The following is a 26,154-nucleotide window of genomic DNA, read 5'->3' as shown; positions in this document are numbered from 1 at the left end:
AGTAGTACCTGAGGTCTATTACACAATGCTGTCTGTGTAACAGCTAATATTTTCAACTCTTCACCCTGCAGAATCCCAGAGCATTTTCCAAAATAATACAAGTGTCATTTACTGAACACTGTGAGGCTTATTAAATAAGTAACATCTGAAGCTTACAGCTGAGTAAATATTTTACCCATTCAATAAAACCTAAAGTCACAGCCTACATAGGGTGGGTCACATGAAGAGCTGAAGAGAGTTGGCATTACCAGAGAATACAAAGTCTACTAAAATGAAATTTGAACCAATAGGTCTGTTAACAGCCAGAAAGAGCCCTCAGGAATAGGGCGTGTGATGAAAATTTATGATAAAAAAGCAGCTCACCTGCACTCACTGAAGGTTTGAACTTTAAAACAAAAAAACTTCAATGCAATTAACCCCCCAAGACACCTATAAAATAGTAGGTTTGTCATGCCAACAGAGAAATAAAACTTTGCAATAACTTCTGACAAAAATCCACTGTCCAATATTATTTAAAAAGAAACTATAGCATCAGTACTTGTTACATCCCATGGCCATCCTCTGAGAGCCACCATCTATCTAAGGATCTCAGAGCTCTTTTGCAAATGCTGCCTTTGAGATAGTTGTTATCTTGCCATCCTGCAGATGAGAGTGGGAAAGATAATGATGAACAGACTAATAAAGCTGATCAAAGTTCACACAACAAATTGACAGCAGACCTGACAGGAGAAACATCTTCATTCCAATTCATCTACCGTAGCTGTGTTCATCTACATTTGGAAGGTATATCTAACCCTACCAGGTTATAATATACAAACTGTGTCAGGTTTTGTGCAGTTGCCCTGCCAGAGGGATGAGTTAATCCAGCACAGCATAGCATTGTGCACTTGTTCTTTGGAGTAATGAAGTTGAATTTTACCATTTACTTTGCACAAAATTCCAACAAGTGAATTTAAAATCTGGACAGAATAACTTGGAGAAGAGTGGTTTGAAAAAAAGTATCAGGATGGGAAATACAGATTAGTTTTACAGTGCTGGGGAAGCTGATAGACACGCAGGCTCAAGGAAGCAGTTGGTCTTACTGAAAGACAGATTATATGATTATCCAAAAAAACTAGCAAAACCCACTTCACATGTTTATCTTTCAGCCACTTCACATATTTCTCTTTCTTGTAGGAAGAAGACTACTGACACTTAAAATAACGAACTAGCAGGAAGGTTTCTCTCCACTAGCCACCAATAATCATTTCTGGCAATAGAAGCTATTTGGTTCATGTCAGTGGACATTTCAAAACATTTAAAACTATTACAGCAGAGATTTAAAATGTTCTTCTACATGTGTATGTTCTGATTAAGAATATTTAGAAAGTTGTCCATTCGTGACAACAGCACTACCATTTTGAGAGGTGAAATGGTCAAAGGTTTTGTATATGTTTTTATAGCTGTATTGATGTTGAGAGAGTGAGGTATGGCTGGTTGCCACACAGAACTCAGGAAGTCATTGGCAGAGGAGACATGACCCACATCATTTGTTTAGGTGGGAACAAAAGCTGCTTCGCTCTTCCTGGACGTACAGAATATAATGTCAGTCCAATGGGCACACCCATATCTTTCTAAAAGAAAGAAACTCTGTTGATCACCTTCTAGGACTCTGTCACTAGAAAATGCTCCTTAGTTCCTTATGCTTTCAAATCTTTTTTTGGGTTTTGACTGATTGATATGTTTGCATTGTGTAGAAACAGATGTATATGTACTTCATAATAATACAACTTATTTTTTTATTCTCTAATTGCATTATTTTATCTGTGTAAAGTTTTGTGTTACACAAGTGTGAAAAAGACAATAAAAAAATAAAGCTTATCATAATTATTATAGGTTTGAAACCATCCTGGATAGTGACTATCCTTTATGGAGTTGCTATAGAAGAACCCTGGAATGATTAAAACCTGCTATATAAATCCTGCTGCTCCAAGATCTGTGGTTAAGCTGTATCTACATACATCAGTTTTCACCAGTTCCCTGTCATGGTATTTCTGTTATTGCATATGAACTTGGCTGTAGGATCAACAGGAAATAGAAACATCAAAAGGAAATAATAATTTGTTTTAAAATATGTTTCTAAAAGATTATGTAAACTTTTCATCCTTGATGTCTCCAATGACAGTGGAGCTGCGCTGTCTTCAACCCTTCCCTGGAGGCAACTCGTAGAGTTCAAACAAATACCAAGTCTCATTTGAACATGATGCAACTATATACCGTGTAGACTGTGTAAGATTGCTTTGCTGCACTAACCATGATAGAGGATAGTGTAAAATATGTTGCCACCTATCAGCTGTTCTGTGGTCACCCTGCAAAGTTAAATTCAGTTAGGTGGAATTGGTGACTAATTTTGGTTTGCCTTTGCTATTATAAGACTAGATAGACTATATGTGTGTTTCTAGTTCAGTCTATCACCTGGAGTATACACAGGAAGAGAAGAGAACAAAAAGAAGCTCACCCATTTTGAGTCCTTATGAGATAGGAGTCCTCACTTACATACTGTATGCTTTTAGGCATAATTAATAAAGCACTTTTCCCTAGATTCCCTGTGCAAATGAGAATTTTGTGCTACCATTCTAGATAAGATGAATTTTAATCTCACACATGCACCAGCTTCGTATCCAAATTTTACTTCAGAATTGAAAAAAGTTTGCATACAGTAGATAGCTTATTATTACTACAAATAAAGCACTACTACAGTAGTCAAACACAGATTTGCTTAGAAGGTAAAACGGGTTTTTTAGCCCTCTTTCAGCAATGGCCAAATCAGTAACTGCCTTTGGTAGTAACCAGGTTCTAAACTGGAGAGCGCTCTGCTGCATTTTGTGTTGCTAGAAGGCATTGCAGCAAAACAGCTTAATCTGGCACAATTGAGCAGAGCTCAGCAAAACTGCCTTAAACAATGTTTAAATGCTTACTCCGAGATCTATCAGACTTTTAAAAAACAGTAATTGTATATCTGGCTGTTTGTCAGAGATGCTATGAAGTCATCACTCGAATATTAATTCAAGAAAGGTGAAAGTCAGTTTCAATGCTTCATATTATGCAACATAACATTTTTCAAAATTACTAGAGAAGTCTGGGTAATTTGGCTTTCCTAACTATACTGAATCTTATTTTCCTTCTTTAAGGTTAGGCGTAATTGATTATCAAAAGAATTCTGGAAACAGTGCAGTGACTGAGCATTACCGACAAAAGCTTTTTTCTCCTCACTAGCTGACAGTTTCCTGGTACAGTGGGACACCCAGGGAGCTGCCACCAAGTGGGAATGCTGGATGTTAGAAGCAAAACCTTGAACAACCTTGGCATTTGGCAGAGAACCCACAGCGATGGGCATGCCAGAGTAGTGTGCTCCCAACAGCCCTTCGCTCCCAACAGCCCTTCGTTCCCAGCAAAGAGCCTGGTATGTTTTGAACCAGCTGGAGTTTTTTTCCAGGGATAATGGAGTTTAATAAGTAAGAAAGAAAGTCCTGTGTACATCTGTCACTGTAGCAAGACCCATTTCCAGAGCTACAAGTAGATGTTTTACCTCAGTTGTAGGAGAAGGGCTTGTTCTAGTTCCTGCTCATGGAAGCGAAGGCTGTATTTCTTTTCTGGTAGATACTTTATGACTGTGTGGAGGTTATTTTATTTTATGAGATACAAAGTCATGCTTTATACTTGCTTGTTAGCCACAGTCTTTGATTTGTGCCGATGCTGCTAGAAACAGGAATGAAATTCAACTGCAGGCCCTACATATAACTTTTAAATTTCCAAGTAGGATACAGTATCTGGCTTATCTGGTACTTTCTAGGAGGTAGATCCTTTTTCTTAACGCATTTGCTAATGGAAGGAAAAACTGGTCGTTCAAGTTACATGTGGGACATGTGATTTGAGAATGAGCTGATAAGTAAATGGTACTGATAAATTAATTTTGTTTGCTTATTAGCTGGTTTTCCATTTGCGCTGAATACTGGTAGACTCAATAACAATGAAATGCCCTTGGGACATTTAAGAACTATTTCAATTGTAGCTACTGATGTAATAAGAGATTTACAGAAATTAGTCAAAAGCAAAATAAATTAAGCTTAATGAAAGCTTAATTGAATAAAATGTGTTTGTCTTGTCTGGTTTTGGTTTACAGAAGTATTTATGTCCAGAACTCAGCAGAGTTTCATGTGACGTGCTGGGCCGGTGCTACAGACTGTCTTTCTCTGGCAGATCTTTTATTGGCTGATCATCCTTTGAAAGTATGTGCATACACCATTTGCAAAGACAATGCTGAGAGAGAGGACAGCTGGGGTTGTTACTGGAAAAGGTGCTACTATTTTCCCTATAAGCTACAGATAAAGTGTTCCACATTTCTATTGCAGGCTGTAAACCAGACCAGGCTGTTCTTGAGTGTAAGTTTACCTTCACAGGAAATCCATTGTTTGGAAAGCTAATGGAGCCACCACACCCCTGTGCGCACACAGATGGGGCTCTCAGATAAGTTCTTGTTCTCCAAGGGACATGAATACCTAAATTATCTGATAATGCTATTGTTAAAGTCCCAATATTGAAAATCCTACAAGAAATGATAAACTTATTTACACAAATTTATTGGGGTAGGAAACTTAACCTGACCCAGGATGAAAATTAGCAAATAGGAATTATAACGTCCAGTCCAATGCAAAGATAAATCAATCTGGAATCAATTGCTGGAAATTAACAAGAATCCCAAATTCGAGGGCCAAGTTCTTCTTAAAGGAAAAGGGTGACGATATAGAAAATTACTGGTAATCCAGTAGCTTTATTTATTTGCCTGTAGGTGAATACAACCCAAAAACTACTCTGAACAAACACTGTTGCACAGTCAAGCATTCAATAATAATCACCACTTTCCCCTTCCCTCTTGTGGTAGAAGTAGGAGCTGAGTAAAGCTAGGAAATTTTCATGTAAAAATGTGTTGATTATGAACAAGTGCGTCTGCTTCATAGAGGGAAATAGTGTCCAGAAGAGAGAATTAATACAGCTTTAATGTACTCTGCAAATAATTTAGATGCCAGAACTCTTTTGAGTGTCATGCATTCAGCTATTATAAAATAAATCTGAGTGAGGAAACCTTGAAATATTGTAGCAATTAACATCTTAGTAATACCACATTAACATATTTAGATGTTTGTAATCACTATTCAGCTCTAGAAATGCTGCCTCTCCTAGTCTTTTACAGTGGAAAAATGATGAGTTTGTCTGTTTGTAAGGATGCATGTTAGCTTTTCCAGGAGTAAAAGATGCATGGAGACAATCTGAAACATGAGAGGGAAGACTTCCTTCTTTTAGTCTCCATATACACCTAGATCAAAAATTCAGTTTCAGATTAGGTCCTATGGAAATAGTAGATCATATGCAATACATTTAGCTTCTTTGGGAAAATTGGTTAGAAAACAGTTGCAAAACTCAATTAGTTTATGTAACAGTTCTGAGGGTGTGAAAAATACGATTTTTTTAAAGTCATATACTCCCCTTGCTCCTTATACAAATAGCCTGGCTAAATACAAGTAGATTTCTGGAGGAAAAGCTAAAGGCACATTCTTATCACCAACATAATCCCGGCAAATTTGAAACTCTTACTCCAAAACTTTTGAAGTTTAACATTTGAAAGAAAAGGGACAGAGCTTTGAAAATGCTGGTCCAAACGGCTGACAGTTTATGAAATCAAGTATTTCTGCTATAGGTAACTGAAATGGGACCTTAAAGTGGGAAGTGCTGGGCCGACTTTAGGTGACATTGTCAATGTTGCAGCTAGCACAGCTTGTACTGCATTGCATTGTTGGATTTTAATCCTGAAGTAGCTTTTACTGTGCATCGTTTTGGATGATCCAAACCACACTTTTTTGATAATTTGTACTTTACTTACTCACCCGCAGGTACAAATTATTGTGTTTATGCAGCTGCACTACCTGTGGCTCAACTTTAAAAAATATACATGGAGAAGATTTTTTTTTTTTGCATTTACAGTACTTGTCTTTACAATATTATGAACACATCGTCTCTGCTGAGGTGCACAGACTGCTGCTGTGATAGTGAAGCTGTCCCTGCTTTGTTCACCCAGAAGTGATACCACTGTGCAGCAATATTTTCCATATAACCACAGGCATCTCTGACGTTTATTGAACACCCATAATGTGATTTTTTGATTACCTGACCTGCCCAGCTCATTTTAATGTGTTTGCACTTTGCTCCTTTCGACTTATAAGTCTTTCCTTGCTATAAAACCAGTGTGTGGACAAAAACAAAATGGTATGCCACATCAAACCCTGTCAGAATTCAAAGTAAAGTGTTGTAAAAGTGGAAGTGTCAAGAAAGAATAAGTTTACACTGATTTATATAAACACTTTATTCAAATGCCTTGGATACAGATAAACAGTCCTTGTGCAATATTTGTTATGGTTTCACCTGCTTTAAGCTGGAATCTGAAAGTGTTTTGATAAATGTGACAGGGAAGTTGGTTGAGTTGCTCTGCAGCTGCAAGTACTTCTGTATGTTATGCTGAAACACTATCTTACATCTTGTAACAGCAGTACCTCTCACTAATTCAAAATTTTTTTTTTGTTTTATTTTTTTCTGAAGAGGAGGAACCATTACCTTGTGCTGCACTTATGATGACTGGCTTGTACCTGCTGGCGTTTCCTGGAAAATGAAAAATATGGGTTTTGGTGATATTCTTTAATGGATACAGATGTAAGTCTTAGAATGTTTTAAAAAGTTTCTTATAACATTACTAACTCGTGTTTCTTTCAATTATTTGAAATTCTGTTTTACCTGAAACTGATACTCAACAAGTGCAAGATCAGATTTCAAACCAGTGGAAAAAGCAAAACACTGAGGGCTAGAAAAGAAGTAGTTCATGGACCCTTTAAAACATTGTTTAGAATTTAAGAAACTTGGCTTTATATTAAATAATTGATAATATTCCTAGGCATTTTTTAAAAAGTTGTATTTAACATTGGCAGATTCTGTAATCTTCCTGCTGATTGTGGCTTGATTTTCCTTTAACCCTAGTGACATGTTTTCTTTAATTCTTATGTTCCGGTTGCATTTCTGCAGATAAAAGCATACAGCTTTCCTGACTGGTACAGTGGCTGGGTACTCATAACAAGTTGACTTCTACATGGCGGATAAATGAACTGATTTAGATGCCTATATTCTTTCCCAACTCATCCTCCTCCCCAATATACACACTTTTTACTTAAGAGGGACAAAAGCATAACACCCTCCCACCCCAGTTCCATTTTTTCAAATGTCATTTCTGCATTTGTTTTTTAAATATACTGGATCTAGAGCTGTTCCTACCCATGCCTTATTACTACTTTATATGACAAAATAAAGCTTGGATAAATTTTCTAGAAACTGTATTATTCTTTGTAGACAGCACATAAAAAAATGCCTGTAACCCTTTGCTGTTCTGATTTTGGTTTTGGTGGTACTTGAGCTCTATTGTTTTATAGTGGTCTGCAATAGATAATATAGAATAGCTGGCATGAAGTAAGCCAGTTTGCACCCCTGAGCTGCATATGGAGGAATTCCAATGAATGTGTGGTTTAACTCTGGTGTCACATGTAAAACTGGACATCTTTATAAGGGAAGAATTTGCCAGGTACAGTTACACTGCAATAAATAAAAAGTGTTCAGAAAACCTAAGGTAACCAAAACTCAAAAGTGATGCTTAATAAAAATCCCCAAATCAATTCCAGAAGTATTTTTTAAAATGCTTTCCAGTTCTGGTGATTTTTCCTTTCAAGCGTACTTCTACTACTGTGATAGCTAAAAACTGAATTTGCTTCTGAAGCTTTTGAGGCCATCATGCAACTCAAAGAGATAAGGATTTAAGAAGTTGGGTATTTTTATAGGAGTTGGTGGTATCTGTTAAGACTGCTTTATGACACCGGGGTTTGGAGCTGGTGAAGAACAGGAGACAGCTAACGTTGTGTAGAGAAATAAAAAGTTCACAGAAGTAGAATTTTGTTTCCCATGAGGGTTAAATGTGGACTCCAGTATGTGTTCATGTATTTGAGGGGCAAAGTTAAAACATCTTCACATTTCATTTTAACTCAAGTTGCTACTCAGAGTAACTTCTGAGACAGGTGGCAGGATGTCTCATCAAAGTGAAACTAGAGTTGCCCTGCTGAGATTCCACCTGCTATGTAAAAGTGCTACCACCTTCTTGCCAAGTGGAAAGAATTACCTGACTCCAGCAGATTTTGCGTCTGTATCAGTTAAAAGCGATTCGTTAGGGTTGTGAGATTAAGCACCGGAAAACATACACTGGACAACTAGAAGGCTCCACCTTAAAACTGCAGGATTGTTTAACATAATTTGTTTCCTAATCATAGGAGTGAGTGTCCCATGTTCTAGCATAAATTTCCCTTCTCGAGGGTTTTAGAGCACCCACAAACCAAGGCTCTGACCCTTGGTCACTTGATGAAGGATTTGTTGTTGGAGGCACAAGTGAAGTTCTACACTTAAAAATGAGCTTTTTGTGGTGAAAAAAAAAAAATAGCTACTGGCCTTTTAGTCTGGTTTGGGAAATGTACTTCTAAACATATATACTTGCTGCATTTAGCATTTGTAAAAAGTTAGCGCTCTGTAAGAGCACTTCCCTCAGTAGCTTTTCATCTCTCTCACTAGTCATTAAATTTTCCTTCTCCCATTATGTCATGGCTTAGCACTGCTCAGGTCACCAATTCCTCAAAATAAAAATGAGGCTGATAGCAGTAGCTGCTGTAGCATGGTTAGAACTAGAATACAAATAAAAATAACTCTTAACTGTACAAGTTATGTGCAGATTGATCACATCTCATCCACTGGTATCTCCAGTGGATACTGGGTCAATCCTAGTACATTGTTTTCATTGATTTAAGATAATATGCCTATAGCACAGAATATCATGGACTTGAAAGCAAATACATCAGCAGTAATATCCTCATTGCATTAAGCAATCACTTGAAATGCATTTAATTTCACACCATACTAAGTACAATTGAAATCACCACAAGCTTATTAATGAAATAGCCCATTTATTTTAGCCCTGATTTTTGTCCAGTTTGAGGACATCGTATCTCAGAACTGCTTGCACTGAAAGTACCCTAATATTTTGTGGGTTAGTAGGCAGATTTATGTCTACAAAACAGTATTTTCCCACTAGATAGCAAGGACCTATCAGAAGAAGCTCTTCAGTTTTCAGATGTCTCCCTGGATGATTTTATTTTCTTTCAGAATCTTTCTTTAGGTGCGATCCTCCAAGCAGAGGCAACGTGCAGTTAAATGTGTCATTTGGAAAGCTGTGCCTTACTTTCTGGATCATCTTGATGCAGCTTAGAATCACAGAATGGTTTGGGCTGGAAGGGACCTTAAAGACCATCCAGTTCCAACCCCCCTGCCATGGGCAGGGACACCTTCCACTAGCCCAGGTTGCCCAAAGCCCTGTCCAACCTGGCCTTGAACCCTTCGAGGGATGGGGACTTCCTTCCCTTCCCTTCCCTGCATTCACTTTTAGCCTTTTTTTGCATCTATTTAGACTTTTCAAATGTTTTTGATTTGTGGCACTGTTTTTGGTTTTGGGGTGGGGTTTTTTTCCCATGAAGGGATGGTAGGATAGCAAGTTTAAGGTTATTAATGCTAAGTTAGCTTTTCTTATGCATGCCTTAGCAATAGTTCACTAGTGGATTTGTATCACAAATGGAAAACATCCCCAAGCTCTTTTGAAACAACTGTTTTGTTCTTTTACCTGTGTAAACATTGTACGTAACCCAACGGGTTTTGGAATCCAAATCCTTGACTAATTTTGTAGACATGATCACAATATAATTTTTAGTAGCTATAATAATAACAGCTATCACAGTAATAGGGGTTAGGAGCAGCAACTCAATATTTGACAACCGTTGGCAATGTGCTTACGATTTCAATTTCTAAACTAATCTCTAGTCTTGTCAGTTAGGAATTAAAACCTTAGGGAAAACAGATATAGTCATTATTTTTGCGTTTCCAGATCTCTCTGGAAGGTTGCTATGGGCACAGAATATTACAATTCTTCTTTCTGCCCCGCAGACTATGCTTGCGGCAGCTGTGCCCCAAGCTCCATGTTAGCAGGCAGCTGACCCATAATGTATGAAGTCAAAAGTGAAAAAGCAACAGACACTTCCATAGACCTTATGAGCATATTTGCAAATGTTTACTAGTTCTGGGGCAAAAAAAAAAAAAAAAAAAAAAAAAGAAACAGGGCTTGTGGAACAAGCTGGAGAAGACAAGTGTGAACAAATACATGACAGACCCACTGAGAAGCAGGACAGCTCTTCTGAGCCTGGGAGGGGGTGTAAGAAGGATGTGATAGTTACAAAAAACCCCGCCCTACCAGCTCTGGCTTTCACACAAGTCATAGCATACTGAAACACACTCCTCCTGCGATTCCCACTCTGCGTGCTACCGCTTCATCACTGCCATTTCATCTCCCAAGAACACCGAAACACTCCCAGCGCACGTTACAAACTTTGAAAATGTGTATAGCTTTCCCATGTGAGCGCTTGGGAAATTACAGTTACGTTAAATGCCCTGAAATTCTGCATCTAGCCGAGTTCACCTGCATTTATGTGCATTTTCAGGATGCGTTTTGCTAAGCCACAGGAGCAGAACAAGTCATACGTGCTCAAGTGAGCTAGGGGTGCTCAGGGGTGAACAAGTCGCAGGTGCCAGGCGAGCCAGGGGTGCTTAGGCCTGCCCCAAGTCCTGCTCTCACCCCGCGGACACGGAGCGCTTCTTTGACTCTCTTAATACAAAATCTTGCGAGATTTCTGTCCTTTGTAGGAATCATTATCTTAAAAAAAAAAAAAAAAAAAATCAAACCAACCATACTGAGCTTCTTCCTCGGGCACGATGCAATAGCGCTGCAGGCGGGGACCTGCCCGGTGCGGGCAGCAGCGCCCGCCGGGCACCGAGCCTGTCCGCCGACACGGCTCCGCTGCCCGGCTGCTGCGGCCGGCCCCGCCGGAGGGGGGTCCCCCGGGGCGCCCAAGCGGCTCCGGCCGTCCTCCCACTGCCTCAGCGCAGCGGCAGAGCCGGCCGCCGCTCCCCGCGAACGCCGCCGCCCCGCGCTCGGCAGAGAAAGGGCAGCGCGGCGCGGCGCGGCGCCGCCGTGCAGGGTGCGGAGTGGCGGCGGGGGTACCCCGGGGTTGTGGGGCTGCCGGCAGCGCGGTGCGCGGGGGAGTGCGGGACTGGGCCTGTCCCCGCCGCGCATGCGCGCCCCAGCGCGGGATGACGAGCGCGCCCCGGCAGCCCATCTCGCGCCCTCATAGGCCGCCTGCCCCCGGCCGGCGTGCGCCCGCCGCCGCAGCTCTTCCTACTGCGTTCGCGGGGCCGCGCGCGCGGGCGCGCGCTCCGCGGCGGGCCCCGGCGGTAGCTGCGGCCGCGCGCCGCCCGCCGTACGCCGCTCCCCGCTGTCAGCTGCTCGCGCGGCGCTCCCCGCCCTCGGCGCGCGCTGCCCGCGTCTCGCGCTCCGTCTCAGTCCGCCGGCGGCGGCGGCTCCTCCGCGAAGCGGCGGCGGCGGGTTCCTGCTTCCGTCTCCTCACGGCGGCGTGTGTCTGTCCGTCCGTCCCCCCCCTCCCCGCTTCAACTCCCCCCGCCCTCCCCTCCCCCTCGCCGCCCCTCCGCTAGCCCCGGCGTCTCCCCGCGCCCGGCACCCTCGGCGACGGCAGCGCGGGCCCCGCCAGCGGCGCCGGCACTCGGGTAAGGGGATGCGGGGGCTGAGCGGGAGCCGCGGCGGCGGGGAAGCGGGTACCGAGCCGAGACCGGGCTGCTCCAGCCAGCGCTCCCCATCCCTCCCCCGGGCCTGGCGCCGCCGCTGTTGCGACTCCGGTGCTGCTCGGCAACCGGCGCCGCCGGGGTGGCGGTGGCGGGGCGGGGGCCGGTCTCTCCCGCCGTGTGCCGGGCTCCCCGCGGGCTCCCTCACCTGAGGGGTGCCGGTGGGGCCTGAAGCCCGCCGGAGAGCGCGGCGGGGGCCCTGCGCCCGGCGGGGGGCCGGGGAGGCCGGAGCTTGGCGGGCGGCTGGGGCATCCTCGGTCGGCAATGGGGCCGGGCCGGGCCCGGGAGGGAAGTGCGTGCGAGCCGCGGGCGGCGGCGTTGCCCCGCGGAGCGCGGCGGGCGGCGGGGTTCCCGCGGCGGGGAGCGCGGCTGCCGCCGTCCCGTGCGCCGCGGCCGCGGGGGGAGGCCTCCAACTTTCCTCGTCCCGGGAAGTGCGGCCGCCCGAGGGGACGCCTGGTTTCGGCAGAGAGAAACGCACGGGAAGCGTGGGCTTCGCGGGCGGACCTTGCGCTCCAGGGCCGCCTGGTAGCTCGAGGAAGTGCTTGTCTTACAAGGGTGCAGAGCCATCGGTTGTTGCCCGGGGCATTTCCCACGGCGACCTTTACCGTATTTCGGCGCATTTAACTGGCTTGATCTTGGATTCTGGTACCGGTAAGGCTCTCGTGGTTCCTCCCCTAGTCGAGTTTGTGCTTAATTCTGCTCAAATCTTTCACACGTGTGTGCGAGTGTGTACCCACTGTGTTCCAGATGCTCGCCAAAGACCAGGCTGTGACCCTCTGCCTTCAGCAGCTCATGGGGGTACAAGAACAGGTAGAAACTGTAATGCTGTGGTGCGGGTTGTACCAAAAAGCCTCTGGACATAGACATCAGCTGAAAAACTGCTTGTTGAAAGACTGCAAGTTCCTCGGGGCGGTACCTGCTGTCCCTGTGCCCTCAGTGCACACATGGCACACCGTGATCCACATGCTGTGCATACGTGGATGTGGAAAACAACCGTGTGTTCAGGACACTTTGTCAGTGATCTTGTATTAGCACTTAGCGCCTTTTTTTTGATGCGTGTGTGTATGTGCTGAGGATACAGGTCAGCTGAAATGTGTGTGTTTCAGTATACATGTGTACGTTTCTGCACATGTATGCACACCTACTCCCTCTACCCCAAAATTCAGTGTTTTAGTGCCTGGGTATTAACTGAAAGCTAATGGAGAAAATACTTCAGAAAGAATGTTTAAGCATGAAAAGGTTTTTTCATTTTTATAGTGTTAATTTTCTTTCTTTTCCTAAGTCATTCTCCACTGGAAATTGTGATAAACTTTAGAAAAATCTGAACGGTAAAAGCAAATAAGTGGCCAATATTGCCTGTGCTGCTGCTGCTGCTTGGGGTGGTTTTACAGAAGGCTCTGTTAAAATTCCTTCCATAATTAACACAAGCTAGTTATTAGGAGTTGATGACTATGCTTTGATGTATTTCCAGTAATGTCTGTTTCTCTGCTTATTACAGGTACGCTTACTGCCAAATTTACTGGTACTTGTTAGGATTTCATACGTACATGTACCTTAAACTGACCAACTAGCGTATTGCAAAGTTCGCATATTTCCCAACACCAACTAATGAGACAACCTTTTTTCAGTGTTGAAAGTATAATTAATTATTCATCTTTTCTGAGCAAGCAGTTCAGTAATGAGGGAGGTGTAGGAATCAACCTGGAATGTTAAATCATGCAAATTCACTCTTTTAGTGATGTAGCTGCCAGGACATCTGACAACTGGGAAATACAGAGAGTCAGATTGGAAGTTGTAGCTTTCTTTCTCTTTTACTCTTGTGTTTTCGTTTGTTTAAAATTTTGGCAGTTTCATTAGCTGTGCAACTGAAAAGATAGTTCTAGCTAATATTAGAACAAGAAAAAAACATTAGCTATACTTGCTGGAGCAGAATGGAGCTCATTTACCTTAAGCAAATTGGTAAAGATAGTACTAAACCCCAGAGGGGCTCCCTTTTGTTTTGGCATCTCTGGTTTATGATCACTTTATTGGGACTGCAAAAAGGGCCTTGATTGTATAATGAAATGTTTATATATTACAAATACTGCAGACTATTCATAAGATTAATCTGAAAAACTGTATTTTTTGGTCCATTCTTGTCTCTCTCTAGCTGTACAGAATTGCTGCTTTCTCTGTCAGATGTGTTCTAAACGCAATGATTTTTCTCAGTGTTGGAATTTATGTACAGTAAAAAATAATAAACGATAATTCTACATATACATTATCTGATCAGTCTGTTCATTGACATTTAAGGGGATAAAGATGAAGAAGATTTGGACTTGAGTATTTAAATCTTGTTGCAGAGTCAGAATTTAAAATAAAAAGTAATTACTATAATCTTAGGCTGGTCTGGAGGGGGAGCTAGTGTCAAAGCAAAATGTGACTTAATTTTTTTCTGGACTCATTCAAAAGCTTGCTGTTTGGTCATAGAATGTACTTCTAATACAATAAGGAAAACAAATGCAGATGATGCATGCGATGTATGATTGCATTAATATGTATCTCTTATGATGAATATAATCTGCAAATGAAGTAATGTTTCTGTTTTTTAGGGAAATAGCACCTATGTTTTGCTATTAAGCAACAAAAACTATCTTCAAAGAACTTTGAAGTTGCAAGATCAAGCTCTCGTAAATCATGATAATGCCAGAATTAAGGACTCTTGAAAGAACTGTAATTTGGCCTCTAAATATATGGTTAAATGTTACACTTTTCCCTACAATGTTTCTTTCAGTATATAGCATAGAATGACATAGACTGTGTTCAGTGAGCAATATTGAATCTTTTCTCTTGATATTGAATAATGTGTGGCCTTAGTATTTGTTATGTGCTGTTCATACTGTACCTTCTTAATTTCCTCTTTTGCTGTTTCATTACCTTCAGTCTCTAGTGCCTGCATGTTTCACTAGTAATATTTTCACAGAAATCTCTGGAGATGTGTTATGTGTCCCTTTGTGTTGAGTATCCAATTTAGAGCCTTTATGATATGATTTTTCAAAATAATCTATCAGAGTTTTAATGATTTGCATGTTCTCAAATGTTTTCTCATAAAAGTCTGTCTCCCTATGTAATTTACTAACAATAACCTGGCTTCTTTTTGTTATTTTTTTATAGATCCCTTAACAGGGATCCATGAATGCATATGCTGGAAAAGACATCACTGCTTGGTTTGTAGTATGGTGTCTGTTGATTTAGACTGCATGTATAAATACTTAGATCTGCTGCAATGTTAACCCCAAGATACAAAGTCCCAAAATTTTGAAGAGTGGATTTCCCATTGATAGTGTGTTGTTTTTGTTTTTGTTTTTTTTTTTTAAGGTGATTTACTTGCAAGGAACAAGAAGAAAATCAAGTTCTCTGGCACAATATTAATTTCCTCTCTTTTCCTTCAATACCTATCTTATTAACAACACACTTGCCAATATTTGCAGTGCATGTGGCAACGTCCTTATATAGTGTTGTTATTTAATTTTTTTTTTAATATCTTGTTCAGTAATACAGCAAGAGTACCTTGTGCACAAGGGCACAGAGAACAAGATCAAATAATCTTTAATTTTTGTGATGTGACTGTAATTTTTTCTAAATGAGGGTTAGGCTTTTCATACTCATCTGTTTAAAAAAATAAATTCTTCGCATGTAAACAAAATAGTCAGCACGCTAGACTAAAAAAAGACAGCGACCCTGATGGACAGGAGGAAACCTTCTATCATGTGGGATTGCATTAGAGCATATGACTTTAGAAAGGCTGGAATTTGTGTATTTTGCCATAAGGTTTCTGCCTCTTGAGCTAGCAGAGAGTGGATAGTAGTAATTTGTAATTCATCTGTGGTCCAAATTATATGGTCAGTGAATGTTTTTCTGAGATTTTAAAGTGTTTCAAAGTAGTGATGAAACTCTGGAATCTTGGGTTCTATTCCAGGCTCTGGGAATAAGCATGTTCTTCTGTTTATTCCTTCTGTAATACCTACTTAAATATCTTCCTGTCCCAATCTTTTTTGCCCTATTCTGAAATTTTTATCATAGTCCTATTTTCACCATGTAAACAGCGTGTTTTTTGCTAAAGGGCTTTTTTTCCCCGAGATCCAGAACTGCTGTGCTCTGGGAGATTCTAACTAATAAATTGTTTATCCCGGTATTCTATCACTGTTTGAATCCTGTCCAGCTATTCACACTCCTGTGTGCTGCTCTCAGGCTTCTGTCCACTATCCTCAGCTTCACATCCAGTTTTCTATCATGCCTAGGATTTGTCCTCTCTGTTCTTCATTTCCTCTGGCTCCTGTTCTGTCTTCTGAAGTTTTCCAACTTCTGTGTTGTACTTCATTCTGGTTTTCTTGCCTAGCTGGTCTCTCATCTGAATTTGGTTTTGCCTTTCCTACCAGTCTTCTCACCCATCTCAGACTTGGTCTGTATCCCAAATTCAAGAATCTGTTCACTGTGTCAACTGTATCAATTTTTTTCTACATTGCAGTTCTTTCTTCAGTTAAGTCCTATTGGTCCCCTTCTTTTCCACCCTTTTGTTCATGTGCATAGCTCACCTCTTCGTGCTTGCTGGGTCCAGCAGTATATCACTGAGAAGCAATTCAGATGCCAGTGATTACTCAGGAAAACAAGCAGGCCTATCAAGAGATGAGCTTGGCTTAACAGGGAACTCATGTCTGAGCTCCAGTGCAAAAATGAGGTACGCAAGCAGTGGGCAGGCTATAAAGGAGACAGGCTATAAAGGAGAAGTTTAGAAACATTGTCCTGGTATGTAGGGATGACATCAAGAGAGCCAGTGATCACCCAGAGATGACACTTGCTAGGGCGGTCAAGTGCAGCAAGAAGAGTTTCTTTTAGTACTTTAGTAGTAAAAAGCTAGACAAGTAAAACATGGGCTTCTTTCTGAATGTGATGTGTCATTTAGTGACACGGATAAAGTTGAGGGACACAATGCCCTCCCCTCTTTTCCTTAGTGACCCTTCACCAAGAAGGTGTCCCAGGCCTCTGTGCTTAGTGGCAGGGTTTGCAGAGAGTAGCTACCAGTAGTGGATGAGGATTGAGTCGGGGACTGTTGAGAGAGCTCGAATCATACAAGTCCATGTGGCCAACTGGACTGTGACTGAGGATGTTGACAGAGCTGTTCAGAGTCACAGTAAGGTCCCTCTTCATCATCCTTGAAACATCTTGGATAGCAGGAGAGCTTCCTGATGACTGGAGAAGGGCATGTGTTGCACCCTTCTAAAAAGGCCAAAATACAGTCCGAGGAGCTACAAAGCTGGCTAGGTTCCTTTTCATCTCTGGGAAAATAAGGGCATGGGCGTTCTTGGAATGCGTTCCAGCACACAAGAAGGAAGTGATAAGGAACAATCAACATGGGTTTATCAAAGGTAAATCATGCATGACTAGCCTGATTGTCTTCTATGGAAAAATGGCTGAATTTCTGGATGAGGGAAGAATAGCAGATTTCATTTACCTTGACCTTAGCAAGGCTTTCAAATCTGTCTCCAACAATATTGTATCCAGATTTGGATGTTACAGTCCGAGTGGATGGAGAACTACATGAGTAAAAGACTGGTTGGATGGATGGACTCTGCGAGTAGTAGTTAATGTGTCCTATAGGGAGGATGGTAACAAGTGGGGTACTGCAGGGGTTCATCCCGAGATGGTGACAGAGTGCACTCTTGCACTTGTGGATGACACCAAATTGGGGGGAATAGTTGACATGAATGAGGACGGGCCTGCCATTCAGAGGGACTTTGGCACTGTGAACACAAGGCCCATCCAGAGCATTATGAAATTCAATGACAAGTGCAAAGCCCTGCACCTGGGATGGAAGAGCACCTTGCAGTGATACAGGCTGAGGACTGACTGGCTGGAAAGCAGCTCTGCTGGAGAAACCAGAGGTCCTGGTGGACAGCACTCTGACTGTGGGCCAGCAGCAGCATGCCCCTGCAGAAAAGAAGGGCAACAGTGAAGGACTTGGGAGTAGTATTGGATGGAAAACTGACTGTGAGCCAGCAATGTGCACTTGTAGCCCAGAAAGCCAATGTATTCTGGGCTGTATCCAGAGCAGTGTGGTGAGCAGGTTGAGGGAGGGGATTCTCCCCCTCTGTCTCTGATGAGACACCCCCCCACCCCCCGCAGTGCTGTGTCCAGCTCTGGGGGCCCCAACATAAGAAGGACACGGACTTGCTCGAGCGGGTCCAGAGGAGGCCATGAAGATGATCAGGGGGCTGGAGCACCTCCCCCGTGAAGACAGGCTGAGAGAGTTGGGGGTGTTCAGCTGGAGACGAGAAGGCTCCGGGGAGACCTTATAGCGGCCTCTCAGTGCTTAAAGGGGGTACAGGAAAGGTGGGGAGGGACTCTTGATCAGGGGGTGTAGGGATAGGATGAGGGGTAATGGTTTTAAATGGAAAGAGGGTAGATTTAGATTAGATATAAGGAAGTAGTTTTTTTACTGTGAGGGTGGTGAGACACTGGCACAGGTTGCCCAGAGAAGCTGTGGCTGCCCCCTCCCTGGCAGTGTTCAAGGCCAGGTTGAACGCGGCTTTGAGCAACCTGGGCTAGTGGAAGGTGTCCCTGCCCATGGCAGGGGGGTTGGAACTAGATGATCTTTAAGGTCCCTTCCAACACAAACCGTTCCATGATTCTGTGAACATTCTGAGCTCTTAGGAGGAACACAGCCAGTAGATGGAGGGAAGTGATTATCCCTCTCTACTTGATGCTCATTAGACTGCATCTAGAGTACTGCGCCCAGTTTTGGGACCTTCAATACAGGAAAGATACCGATAAGCAGAAATGAATTTGGTGGAGGGCTACCAAGATGGTTAGGGAGCTGGGACACCTGCCCTGTGAGGAAAGGCTGAGAGAGCTGGGTTTGTTCAGCTGGAGGAGAGCTGGCTTCATGGGGATCTAATAACAACCTGCTGGTGTTTTTGAGGAGATCACTGAGAAGATGGAGTCAGGCTCTTTACTGATGTGCGTGATGGGAGGACAAGAGGCAGTGGTTGCAAAATGAAACAAAGAAGGTTCATACTGGATGTAATGAAAAGCTTTCTCTCCATGAGTTTAGTCAAGCTGTGTAAGAGGTTGCCCAGAGAGGCTGCGTAGCCTCTGTCTTAGAGGTTTTCAAGACCGAAATCGATAACGTTGAGCAACCTGGTCTGATCTCATAGTTGACTTTGAGCAGGAGGTTGGGCTAGAGACATCTGCATGTCTGTATCTCTGAGTCTACAACTGTGGATGCTTAACTCCCAGAAGAAGCCTTAGATGGCAGTCAGTACAGACAGAATGCGTAGCTGATTCAGCTATAACATATCAATAACAGCAATGTCACAACGAGCTTGACAAAAGCATCATTTGTGTGTCAGGATATGCATTTTGCTGTCTTGTAGAAAGATGCACGGGGAGCTTAAAGCATGCAAGTGATTAAACTTTTAAAATTAAAAATAGCCTTCTGTAATAGGGCAAAAGTGTATTTTTCTGTAGCTTTCCTTGGAAAGGGGAAAAATATGTTTAGCATACAGTGAAAACGCTGAAGTAGCTCAGCTTTGACATGGACAGCTGGCACGGAATGGGTCATCTTGGAAAGCCTTTGGCAACTTAGAAGAAACTGAAAAATGAATCTTCTACAAGGAAGTATCAGACAGCCTTAAAAATAGGTGATCTTTCTGGGTCATTGTCATGATATGTATGTAAATTCATATTATGCAGCTTGTAATACATCATTTCAAGGTGGTGATTTTCTGACTACCTGTTAAATCAGTTGCAATCAATTCTGATGTTGGTTTTTTTTTCCCCCCTCAAATACATGATATCCTAGTTCCCTCACATGATTGTTTCTTCTTTTCTCCTCTCCCTTCCTCCCCCTCCACATTTTCAGAGTGGGGATGGGGAACAAATAAAGGAGAAGAAGCAGTCCTAAGATAGGAGGAGCCCAGTAACTGTTATAAGACCACCTTTGACTACAAGTCTTCATATCGGAAGAGCTGCATGTAGCAAAGAGCTACTGTTAAATGACAGGCTGGGGATCTTTTTTTTTTTTTTTTACATTTATTTTTTATTTTTGTTATTCAAGTATGAGATGCTACAGGATGAAATCTTTCAATGACCCTTTTCTGCAGTTTTTGCCCCTTCATTTGTATTTGCTAACCTGTAGTTTTTAGGGATCTTCCCTAAGACAAGTGGTGATTTCTGTAGCAAAGCTTAGTTTTCAGTGAATCAACCATTTTACATAGTTCCTTCAAATATTACATGTTAATAAAGCATAATTTACATAATTTATTAAAAAGAAAATTAAACACTTCAGGTATTGGTCATTCTAGAATTTGGTGAAGTTTGTGCTGCTACGATTGCTTTATGGTAGCAATATTTTGAATGTAAATGCTTTTTAGGAGTGCTTTCATTATATGTTTGCTTCATAACCTTATAGCAGTAAGGTGAATAATTTTCTGTATTATTAGAGAATTTCTTTTGTTAGTTTTGACAGTTAATAGCAATGAATATCACCATGACATTATTAATTCTGCAAGGTAAAGACTGTTTTAGAAGCTTGTGGAACATTGCTGTGAATATTTTATGGAAGTTAATTCTGACTGGCTGTGTGTTAAACTTTTTTTCAAAGCGTTGCTTTTTCCAAAAGGTTTTGTAAAATAACAGTAGATGTTCATCTTTAGTTTCTTAAATTACTTAGGTTTAACTTCACCATAATTTGATTAGAACTTGCACAGTGTCATAGTAACTTTTTATGATAAGTCTGATTTGTATGGGTACAAATACATTTGTCAAGCTTTTTGGAGGGTTTTTTATTTTTTTGGAGGTGTTTATGTGCATGTATGTAATAAATATTAAAGTATTTATCTGACATGCTCTTTATTGAACAGTTCATAAAATGTTCTTTTAAAAAAATGAGTTCTTTAAATTATTAGTGTATTCAATTACATAAATTCCTCTTTAAACTCTTTGCCTGTAAGGAGCTTTCTGTTGACCAAGTGACCTGTTTCAGAATGTGAGCTCTCAGGCTGCGTGGAACCTTCACCTTTAGCTCTGTGCCTTTATTTGTGATGATAAAATATGTAATGTTCCTGAAGCATGTATACAGGTTTCTGATACGCTGTACTTAGCTGACATCTTGTCTCTTTTTGTGTGTTTGCTAAGCAACTTCCTCTGTTTGACACACATTAGATGACTGTATGCTTGAGACTGAATAGTTTTTGCTGTTGCAATATATGTAGTGCGTTGATGGTCTCTTTTCTCTCTCTTGCTTTTCGCCTACCCCAAGCTGTGTAAGACCATTCATGGCAGGGCACATTATGTCTTTAGTTTCTCTAGCTGCCTAAGCAAGCATTTGTTCCTTATTTACGGCAAGGTTTGAATTCACAGAAGAAAAATATAAAAAAAAAAAAAATAAATTCCCCCCCCCCCCCCCCCCCTTATGGTTTTGTTTCACTGAGACACCTTTGTGGTATTGTGCCATGCTTTGGTATGCTTAGATAGTCTCTGCACTTCCTTTTTCTGTGGTCTGGGATTTTTAGCTTTTTGAAATGTTTGGAGAGACTTGCTCACAGTTTACAATATTTTGGATATGTGTCTTCACGTTTCTGTTCATTAAATAAGTCTGTTTCACTTTGTTGGCAATATTTATTTATTTTTAAACAGTACAATATCTTACTTTTTGATCTGTGCATTGCTTGGTGTGTTTTCAAGTTATAGCAGTTAGGACAGTATGAATTACAGCTTTTTCCTGATGTGGCCCACTGTTTAGGACACACTGGTATTGAAAGATGTTCTCCTTGAGTTGTTCTTCATTGCAGATGCCTATTCAGCACCCTGGATTTTGGGTTGAACTGCTAGATGTTCTTTCTGCAACATTTGTTGATTTTTAACTTCAGTGAGGTGGTGCTAGACTAGCTATCAATGCTCTTAAGTTTGCCCTACTAGGCTGTAAAGATGGATGGCAATTTGGGTGCTATGAGAGCTTACATTGCACCCTAGGACAGCATCATCAAACTCTGCAGATGTGAGTGTGCTTTGTGTACTTCCTAGAGAGCAGGGGATGCTGTCCCTTAGCAGGTTGTTGATGGTTTCTTCTAATGTAATTTTTTTCCTTCAGTGGCATCTGTACCCTTGGAATGCATGTGAGAAAGGCCTTTTATCCTTCTTTTTTGTGTGATTACAATGGATAGTGCTCTTATAGGATGAGGGGTTCAGTATAACCTAGAGCAAAGAAACGTTGGTCTCTTGAGGAGCTAGGCATACATATAAGATACAGAGAGGTCAGCGTAATTTAAAATGCTTGTTTGATTTTCCTGTACAACGTATTGCAGTGTCATGCATAGGCAATAATAGATAATAATTCTGCAGATTCAGTGTCTACAGAAGTGCTGAGAGAACATTGTCTCCACTTAGTTGATAGCTCTTCAGACCTCTTTATGTGTGTGCATGAAATCACTTGCTTGGAGTTTATCCTCAGGCACGCTGAACACGTCTCTCTGGTGTACCCCTAGTTGCTTCGAGCTATTGGGCCAAGAATAGGAAGTATCCCAAGTACTGAAATCTGACCGTAAGGTCATAAAACCATGTCTTGAGATGTAACAGGATATGCTGGTATCAGTCAGACAGAGATGTTTTGATCCTAGACTCTCCACAGAATGAGATTGAGATACCATTTTACAGAACATTGATTTTTGCTTGCTTCCAAGTTCACTGTTTTCTGAAGTCCTACATGAGGTAAGATCCTGCTGTCCCTGCTTTGTAGAGACAGTTACAATTTTGTGACCAACTATATTTTTGGTTAGGACTTCCAGGACTTTGCCTTTCAGGGCACATTTCTTATGTAGACTGTGAGTACATCTACTCCGACTGTATCAACCTCAGGTTCACTATTTGAATGCTGTGGCTGTTTAGGCTGGGCTTACTCATTCTTTCCGAGTATAGAAGGGGAACTGTCAGATTTGTGTGCCTAAGTGGATTAATTAGCCAGATGCGTGTCTCCAGTGTTGGTCTGGTCACATTCTTGCTATGTGGCAATTTTTTCTCATTGCTCTTTGAGGGTTTCTCTGTGTTCTCTCACTCTATAGTTCTGGTATTTAAGCAGGGAACACTCATGCCATTTTTCCCAGAAAATGCTCCATATTATGGGGCTACCTGAGTTCACTGCTCTTTTGTAAAGGCATTTTTTGTGTTTTGACAATCTACTCTCTTTCTTTCCTTATGTAAGTTGTTTTCTTGGCTATATAGACAGTATATGGAGAGTCAACGATTGCAAGGCCACTCTCAATAATCTTTGAATAATCATGGCAACTGGGAGAGGTGCCCAAGGACTGGAGGAAAGCAAATGTCACTCCTGTCTTCAAGACAGGCAGGAAGGAGGACACAGGGAACTAGAGGCTGGTCAACCTCACCTTGATCCCAGGGAAGGTGATAGAACAACTAATCCCAGAAACCATTTCCAGGCACGTGAAAGACAAGAAGGTGATCAGAAGTGGTCAGCATGGATTCACCAAGGGGAAGTCATGTCTGACCAACTTTGATAACCTTCTGTCATGAATGAATGGCTTGGTAGACAAGGGGAGAGCAGTGGGTATTGTCTATCTAGACTTCAGTAAGGCTTTTGATGCTGTCTCCCATAAGATTGTCATAGAGAAACTAGTAAAGTATGGACTGGATGAGCAGATAGTGAGGTGAATTGAAAACTGGCTTGATGGCTGGGCCCAGAGGGTGGCGATCAGTGGCATGTAGTCAGAGGCCAGTAACTAGCAGTGTACTCCAGGGGTCTATACTGGGTCAAGTCCTGTTTAATATCTTTGTGAATGACTTGGATGGTGGGTATGGAGTGCACCCTCAGCATGTTTGCTGATGACACAAAACTGGGGGGAGTGGCTAATATGCCAGAGTGTTGTGCTGCTGTTCAGAGAGACCTCAACAGGCTGGAGAAATGGGCTGACAGGAACCTCATGAAGTTTGACAAGGGGAAATGCTAAGTCCTGCACCTGGGGAGGAACAACTCCATTTGCTGGGCACCGACTGGCTGAAAAGCAACTTTGCAGAAAAGGACCTGGGGCTCCTGGTGGATGCCAACTTGAACATGAGCCATCAATGTGCCCTTGTGGCTAAAAAGCCTAACAGTATCCTGGGCTGCACTGGGAGGAGTGTTGCCAGCAGTTTGAGGGAGGTGATCCTTCCCCTCTGCTCAGCACTGGTGCGGCCACACCTGGAGTGCTGTGTCCAGCTCTGGGCTCCTCAGTGCAGGAGAGACATGGACAGACTGGTGAGAGCCCAGCAAAGAGCCACAAAGATGATGAAGGAGCTGGAGCATCTCTCCTATGGGGAAAGGCTGAGAGAACTGGGACTGTTCAGTCTGCAGAAGAGAAGGCTCAGGGGAAATCTTATCAATGTATATAAATACCTGACGGGGTGTAATGGAGTGGGGGTGAGGTAAGAGAGACACAATGCAGCATACCTTCTGGATCTCGGTAAGAAAGGCCCAGCAGCAAATGGCTTTATAAGATAACTGCTTTAATAAGGCAGACTAAGAAGAGAAATTTAGATAGTGGGTAAATCTTGTATCCCTCCAGTGCTGGGCACCCTGTGTTTTTGCAGCACCAGACAGAGCTCAGATGGATTTTCCCCCAGTGCAGTGTGCGGAGCAGAGCAGATCCTGTCTGTGGAGAGAAGCTCTCCCTCCTGGTCATTCAAGCTATTAATTAATTCACTTACAAGAAAACAACTCTATTCCTAGAGGATGTTCTAGTGAGAAATTCTTGCTGCACTTTGAGATAAAGGCAAGTCCACACAGGTGACATAATCGTCAGTACCAAGGGGGAACTGCTTGCAGACTTTTCTGTTACGATTAGCTGGCTGAGTTTAACTTGCAGCCAAGGAGTTTGTGCAGCACAGCACAGGCCTGTGCCTACTCAAGTTAACTGTTATGTGGATTACTAACTCCTAAACGTGCAACTGTCTCTCGGTCAGGATCAATACAGGAGGGTACAAAGAGGACAAAGCCAAGGCTCATTTTGATGGTGCAATGGGCACAAACTGAAACACAGGTGGTTCGGTCTAAACAAATGGAACAACTTTTTCACTGTGAGAGTAACTGAGCACTGGCACAGGTTGTCTAGACAGGTTGTTGTGGAGTCACCATCTTTGGAGTTACTCAGAAGCCATCCAGGCGTGTTCCTGGTCAACTGGCTCTAGGTGACCCTGCTTGAGCAGGGTGTTGGACAAGGTGACCTCCAGAGGTCCCTTCTGACCTCACCCATTCTGTGATTCATTGTGATGTTGTGGTTTGGTGTGTGTTTTCTCAAGGGAGGATGCCCTTGTGTTGGCATTGAGCAGTTTTTTCCCTGTAGTTGAGACTGGATTCCAAAAATACAGTTGTTCCAAAGCCAGTATTGAGACTACTCATCTCATGAGCATACAGGTCACTAGAGTTTAAGCTGTGTATGGGTCTTAATTGCAAAATGGCTTCCTGGGTCTCAGTTATGCTTTCTACAAGCATTTTGTTATTTTTTGCATAAACACTAGGAATGATTCTGTATTTAATAGAATGGTCTTCATATACCTATCACCTTCTTTCCATTGTCCTGTCTCTGTCAGAGCCTTGCTCTTTTTTAATTAACAGAAAGAATCTGAGGATGTACAATATTCTTCACCTTATGTCAGATGCAGGGTGGAAAGCAGTAGACCTGAGAAAGGGCTAAATGAGTTATGAGGATAGAGGGAGCACAAAACTATTAGTCAAAATGGCTGAGGCATGTAATTGCTGAAGGTCTGAATGTATAACAGAATTCTGATTATTGATTGGCAATTTTTGCAATTATGGTTAGTCTTGTTGAAATAACATTTGATAAATACATTAACATGTAATGGGGCTTGATGTTCCTATGCTTTTGTCATCAATTGTAATAACTGTAAAGGAATTTTTATGCTGTGTTAGACCTATTGGCTATAGCCAAGTGAATTGTTCGATAACTAGTATTGGCTTTGCAAAAAGTAGGGAACTGGTAGGTAGCAGTAGAGCATTTCTACAGGGATGATGTCATCTTGTTCAGGTAAGCAGAATGACTGAACTTCCTTTTTTTAAATCAGAGTGTCTCATTAGTTTACCTGAAGATATAATTGCAGTATTTTCTATATTTTTACTTGAGAAAGTTGTTTATTTTTTGAGGGAGTTTTAACTGAATTCTCAGGTTAAGTGCCCGTGAATTTATGCTGACTTGTTGAAATTAGCTTGCACTCAGTACTTAAGGATGCTATTCCTTCTGGACAGTAATTTGGACA

The 26,154-nt window shown here is 42.2% G+C and overlaps 1 protein-coding gene across 3 annotated transcripts in view; it reads left to right on the top strand.

The window, feature by feature from the left end:
* Nucleotides 1–11,501: 11,501 nt before the first annotated feature.
* Nucleotides 11,502–26,154, top strand: part of FUT8 (fucosyltransferase 8) — a 138,768-nt gene continuing 124,115 nt past the window's right edge. Inside the window, exon 1 of one of the 3 annotated variants that reach the window (XM_074823937.1) lies at nt 11,502–11,778. The gene's annotated coding sequence lies outside the window, so the exon portion shown is untranslated. The remainder of the gene's footprint in view (nt 11,779–26,154) is intronic. The other 2 variants (XM_074823934.1, XM_074823938.1) reach the window with 2 other exon arrangements.

This window comes from Strix aluco, chromosome 4 (assembly GCF_031877795.1).
Source record: "Strix aluco isolate bStrAlu1 chromosome 4, bStrAlu1.hap1, whole genome shotgun sequence".
NCBI classification, from domain to species: Eukaryota; Metazoa; Chordata; class Aves; order Strigiformes; family Strigidae; genus Strix; species Strix aluco.
The sequence above is the reverse complement of the archived record's forward strand: the minus strand, read 5'-3'. Positions and strand labels throughout refer to the sequence as shown.